The 6,961-nt window shown below is 38.2% G+C and overlaps 1 protein-coding gene across 3 annotated transcripts in view; it reads right to left on the minus strand.

The window, feature by feature from the left end:
- Positions 1–6,570, minus strand: part of LOC113039776 (adhesion G protein-coupled receptor L2-like) — a 100,068-nt gene extending 93,498 nt beyond the window's left edge. Inside the window, exon 1 of one of the 3 annotated variants that reach the window (XM_026197877.1) lies at positions 5,927–6,570. The gene's annotated coding sequence lies outside the window, so the exon portion shown is untranslated. The remainder of the gene's footprint in view (positions 1–5,926) is intronic. The other 2 variants (XM_026197869.1, XM_026197885.1) reach the window with 2 other exon arrangements.
- Positions 6,571–6,961: the final 391 nt, after the last annotated feature.

Genomic DNA, 6,961 nt, shown 5'->3' on the forward strand with positions numbered 1-6,961 from the left:
TGTAAGTAATCATTAGATTCCTAAATGCATCTACTTTTGGAAGAACAAATTGTGCTTTTGCTTTCACTTAGATACACACACATCTCCCTGACATGACTGTTTCAACACTAACTGTGTTACTGAAACCATGCCTTCTTTTTTTTGTGAACATTTGGGTGGCATTACGCAAATAATACCACATCGTGACAGAGAGATGTGGGGGCGTGGTTATACGAGGGCGTTTTAGGGGGTATGGCTCTACTTCTTTATGCACCAAGAGCTTCTAACACTCCAAAGAGAAAGGAAAAATTAAAATTGCATCATATGACCCCTTTAAACAAATCTCTGGCTGTAGTGCAACAAAACTCAATGTACTATTTTTGTGACTTTCACCATTACCGAATAACTCAAAGCTTTGAGCACTCTTAAGAGCTCCTGATTTCCATAATTAAACCCTGAACAATCAGCAATCATGCTCCTGCTCCCCTGAATGATCAGCACACTCGCTTTAGCATCGCATCTACAGCAGGACATGTCTCTTTATTCACATGCCTGTTTACTACGGAGCAAATCAGCGCCGATCAAGAGGAAGGGAAAGAATTAGACACCACAGCCATGTGGCTATCTGCATCCGTTCATCTTCATATACATAAAGAAATAAAGGGCACCTTTGATTTCCACATCAATTTAGGGAAATAGAAAAGCATAAGAGCCAAATAAATATCTGAGGGAAGAAATGCAATGAAAACACTGAATGCAGCTAATTTTGTTCAAGACTCTTAGAAGAAAAGATAGAAAAGGGAGGATACGATTTTGTACCTTTTATATAAACGGAAGCCATTGACTTCCATAATAAAGGGGGGGGGGGTACACAGGAAGTCAACAGCTTGACATTCTTCAAAATATCTTCTTTTGTGTTCAACAGAAGAAAGAAACTCACACAGGTTTGGAACAACAAGGGTCAGAAACATTCATTCTTGGGTGAACTAACCCTTTAAATGATTATCCTAAGTATCAATATAGTATGATATGGAGAAAAAAAATCATTTTTGGCCATAAAGCCCATCCCTACTTGTATTACAGGACTATCTTGACCAACACACACACACACAATATATGCCACATTCCCTGCCGATATCCGCGTGCACTTCCTCTCAGCTACAACAAATTAATTAGAAATTCCCACAGAGGAGCACAGATATATTATCTGGCTGTGGTCTCCATCTACGTTAATGCAGACGGAGCCCGGGGCCGCCGGAGAGTCTCACAGGGCCATGCTAATCCCTGATAGATGAAGCTCTGAGACCTTTCACCATTCATCAGAAGAAAGCCTCTCGCCGCCGTCCATCACTCAGAGCAGGGCTGTTTAAAACACTTACATCAGGAGTGCAACACCGCTGCTAACTTCACTGAACATACACAGCGTCTTTCTGCATGTCTTTAAATGACAGGATCAGATTTAGGGTGAGATTGCAAAGCTTGGTCTCAAACTCATTTCACTAACATGGTTTATTAGGATTCACAGATATTTGTGTGAACCGTGCTTTAGCACCACTGTTAACATACATGTACAGCTTCAGAAACATACAGATATGTACAAACCATATACCTTTATTTCACCGTGCTGATAATAAATGACATTAAAGATGACGTAAGAGAGAATCAAAGTTTTTATTGCGTTATTTCAGGATCTATCTTTTTTTTTTTTGTATGAAATTTTTAGTAATGAAACTATAATTTTTTTATACAAAAAAAGAAAAGACATTTTTTGCTATATTTTTTATTGTTATTATGAATACATTTGATTATAAAAAAACTATTGAACTATAAAATATTTAATAAAGAATATTTTTTTATTTACACTTCATAATTTAATTATTTAATCAAATTATATAAATTAAGTCAAAGGAATATATTTTATATATCACTATAATACTATTGAACCATAAGACATTTCATAATATTTTTTATTTTCATATTAATAGTATATAATACTAATAATAAAATATTTATAAAAAATAAAAAAAATTCCCAAATGTTACACTGCAGGGAATCTTCTCTTTTGAAATGCTTCTCTTCTTGACAACAGATTTATAAACCCATTCTCGGAAGATGTTTGGTGCGTGTTGCATTTTTATTTACTTTTTTAGAAGCAAGATGGAGTTTGTGTGGAATTGCATTTAATGCGAACGAGACGCTGAAAATGTTTTTAACATGAACAGCACATCAGATTACAAATTTATCTCACATCATGTATACTATCACTAAACTATTTCATCTCAGGAATTATTAGAATTAATTTTAAAAATGTTAGTGGCCTACTGGCGAGTAACAGTTTCATTTACTCACCCACGCTGATATTCGCTGGTGTTCATTTTACTCAATCCATGCATCTACAGCACAAATGACTTTCATTAAAAGCCCATCCAAATTTTATTTAGAAATACATCTGCCATTCAAAGTCTCACCTTCCCATTCAGTGTCTTTCCAAAAAGTCCAAACAAGCGTATTACTAACAAATCCATCTTCACCAAAATCACTTCAAGTCTTCAAACACTGAACAAAAACATCGATGCACACTCATGGTCACACACACACTATCTGCTGAGAAACACACACCTCTTCCTCTCCAACAGTTTATCCTTCATCAGTGAATGGAGAGTGATGATGGCCATGCAAACGGTTTGTGTTTTCAGAGGAACCTGTGGCGTTCAGCACACTTCCCCAGCTGAACACAGCCACACCTGCACGCTTTCTACTTCTTTCTATGATTTTTATAAAAAAATTCGTCTGACCTGTAGAGATTTGTCCTGCCTCTTAGAAAACAAAGCAGTCTAATAATCAAGACAAGAGGATTTTTTTGACAAAGCACTCTTTGAAAACTATTTTAATTGCCTTTGTTCACAAAATAAAAGTTGTTAGATGATCAATAGTTCTCATCGTTGTCCCTCAACAAGCTCGGTGTTTTTCAGCTCCTTCAGGAACTTGGCATTTAGAGAAAGACTCTAAATCTTTTGTTATGAAAGTCACATGATTGCAAAAGTATTTGCACAAGCAAAGTAAGATTTGTGAAAGCAGAAATAAGTGCAAACCACATGCAATTATAGAAATTAAATAGCTTACTTTTGCATGGTTGCAATGTGTTACTGATTAACCAGAACCGTCATTTTAGTAAAGAGAAAATATTTTAGTCAATGCATTTAGTGCAACTACACTCAGGAAAAAAGGTGTATGCCTGTATGCATCACGAAAGCAGGTTGAAGACTTTCTAGGACAGCAGAGATCAGATACACAGAGCACTTGAGCATCCGGATCATTTCTGTGGGCCGACTAGAGATCAGTCTCCATTCATCGACTAGACTTGGGAAACAAACTCAAAGCGCATTGGGGAAACTGTTAATAAGTTCAGTGCAGTCAAAGGTTGCTCATTCACACGTGTGTCAGTTCAGAATCCCAATGATTGTGAGTCATGATCTATGGCAGCAGTTCAGTCTGACGGAAGATGAGAAGCATTAAAAAATTAGCAACATTCCTGAAGCATGAAGTGCATCAACAGAACTTTTCCAGATGCATCTCATTGCAGACGGCTCTGTACCATTTTTTCCCACCAGCTCCGAGTACTAACCTCTTTCTGCCTTAAGTTCTTGAGCCATTATTGCTTTCGACAGACACAGTCTTCTGGCGGATGGAGTCGGTAAATAGCGGTTAAAGGAAGCAGTGGTGTAATACAATATAGCTGAATGCTCTTTTCAGTGCAGTTTTCTGCTGAACGGCCATGTTCCAGGCATGCATATGCATATTTGACCTCTTTAGCATGATTCTGACAGGACAGTGCAGCGGGATAGGATCAAGAAGAGGACCACAAGCAGAGACTTGATTCAGAATGCAAAGTGTGAGAGAAACACCCATAAAACCCTCGACTCTGACAACAGCTGTCTTTCAGAAAAGACCCGGTTTACACCTTCAGTGTGTGAATCTGCGTTGTAGCACCTAATCATGCACAAAGGGAATCGATCGGGTATTAAAACCGTCTATACTGATAAAACCGTCTCCTATGTTTTCACCAACAATCGTAAAATCGAAATCATACAGGATTTATTTAAATAAGTGTAAGAATCTTCAACAATCAATCATTTATTTTCTTTTGGGATGACCGTAATGTCTAACAATAGTAATTATGGTAATACTAACCTAACCATAACCACAAATCATGATCGAGCGGCCAAAGATCCTTAGTGAATGTTTACCAATCCACTAAAGACTTAAAATAACTTAAAAATGAAAAGCTTTCTTAGATCAAAAATCCTAAATCCTCTGAGGATTCTGTACATGACCTTAGAGACTTTCTGAACATTGAATATTTTTTTTTTTTTTGGTAAAAACAATGAATAAGCAGTCAGAAAAAAAATAAAAAAATAAATCCATAAAAGTTCAAATAAATGTAAAAATTAACTTACTAAATGAAAAATAAAATGGATCACTGTGCACACTTAACAAAACTAACTTCTGAAGGAAGATCTTCACAGTGATGTCACAGAAGAACCATTTTTAAACAGTTTTTGGAACATGTATTATTATTTTTTAATCTAAAGAACAATTTTACACTGTAAAGAGTGTGTATGAATCCACAGATCTGAAGAGTGTAAATGGCAGAGCGGTCCGTTTCAAAGATCTGAGACTGGTTTAGTCATACTTTGAGAGTGGGTGCTGGTTCAAGTTTTTAACACACTTTCTCATGTAAATGACAAATCCCTACAGCTGATGCGAGCCGAGATGATGTGTTTGTTCATGTGAGTTCACTCTGCATCCGAATGAAGGAGCACTAAACTATGACTCACAATAAAGATCTTCATACATTTCTCATGTAAACTGCAGGGTTTCATACGGATCTGTCCCTTATTTATTCATACATCTTTAGGTTATCCGCATACTTGCCACATTAATTCAAGTGCTCATGTGTCACATCGTATTGTACATTCAGGTTTATTTCACTGTGCTCTATTTTACGGTTTCTGAACGTCCCGTGTGAACACCGAATCCAGATTCATATTTGACAACAAAGATCCAAACTGAAGCTTTAAAGTGAAGTATTAAACGAGGAAAAATGTTTGCGTTACAGATCTTTGCGTTTGCTCGTGCAGAAGATCCAGCATGCATTGCTCTGCACAGATCCGAATGAGACACTAGCTCTCCGTCATGAGAGACTGTGGCATGAGCAGCTCGTAGCACGGTTAATAATGCATGTGCTGGAAAATGATCTTAATTTAGCTGCTGCACATGGACCTTCAAAAGACAGACTAAACTAAATCAACTCAAAGAATCAAGTTTGCCATTTTACTGAATAAGGGCAGGTCCCAAAATATCATACAATATATTATTTATATCAAAATATTAAATATTGTAGTTATGCCAACTATACACACACACACACATATATATATATATATATATATATATATACACACACATATATATGTATGTATGTATGTATATATAAAGAGTCACAAAAGCCACACTGGAGAAGGAAGATGGGTTTTATCTATAGTTTGAGAAACTATTCTGTCTCTCAGTGTTTTGGGCTCATAAATATTCACTGTATTGCACTGGTCTCGGAGATAACTGTAGGACAGATAAGCATGATGTATTGCCTCCTACGAAAATCACATCTGGCTCTTATCCCGTTTTCAAAGACAAAAAAAAGTCTTTCTAGGATGAACTGCCCCGTTTTTACATTACTGAAACAATGCACGCACAATTAGCCGACCTTGCATGCTTTTAACCCTTTCATTACATCTTCAGGAAGTATTAAGTGAGATCTGGACCCTCCTGGTGATCTCTGTCCCGGTGTATCAGTGTTGGACACCCGAGTCTGTGGATGTGTGGAAGTCCAGAAGAACGAACCCCAGGGTGAAACAGAGATGTAGAGTGTGAATGATAGGCTACTCACAGACTGAGGAACAGTCCCAGCAGATCGATCTATCCACGCAATAAAAGCGAGGGTTTCTCAGTCAGCCTCTCATCGCGCGCTCAGGTAGATCTCAGATCCAGAACCGGCTCCGGCCTACGAGCACCGGAAGATGAGGACAGCGAGCGCCCAGGGCACGTTTAACAGCAGCATGTCGTCGTTCTCGACAGCCGGGGTTGTCCCGCAGCATGCAACTCTCAGTTTCGGGCAGAGCGCGAAGAACGCGCGTCTAAATCAGAGCCACGCGCGTCCCCGGCGTCGCGATTCCCCGAGCCGTTCACCGACCCGTTCCCGGTACCCGGACGGGACTGCAGCACACTCAGTCGATTTCAGAAAAACTTGAGGAAATTCCACTGGTTTGGTGCTGCGTGCGGAGAGAGTATCAGAGAGCCTCTGAGGTGTGTGTGTGTGTGTGTGTGTGTGTGTGTCACTGCGGCGGCGCGCTGGAAAACACGCGCCGGGCGTCACACGGAGCGGAGCCGCACCTGGACAGACCCTCACAGTCACAGGGGCCAGAAAGCTCTCTACACCTGTCCAAACACCGCCAGAAGTGTGCCTTGAGACAGTGATATCAGACCTGACTCCTCTAAACACAGTGAGATGAGAGCTGTTACACACGGAGACTGTAGCTCAGAAGTCATCTGCTGGATCACACACATACAGTCATGTATTACAACTACTTTTAAATTGTACTCATTATTTATTTATTATTATTGATGAAACTGAAAGAAAATGTATTCCACTCACAAACTAGTGTTTGACAATGAACTGCAGGGGTTTTAATCATGTAATCTAATTTAATTCTTGTTATTTTAAAATGTAATGTAATGTAATTACACGTAAATACTTGGAATCTAATTCCAGATTATATAATCAGTTACAATATTTTAACTGTTTAACTTTTGTTGTTGTTGTTGTTTTTTGTCTATTTAATTTGAGTTATTTTAATGCATTGAGTTAAACTAAATTAAAATGAGAACTGTTGAATAAAATAAAATTATCCTGTAATTTATTTAA

This window comes from Carassius auratus, chromosome 2, assembly GCF_003368295.1.
Source record: "Carassius auratus strain Wakin chromosome 2, ASM336829v1, whole genome shotgun sequence".
Lineage (NCBI taxonomy): Eukaryota > Metazoa > Chordata > Actinopteri > Cypriniformes > Cyprinidae > Carassius > Carassius auratus.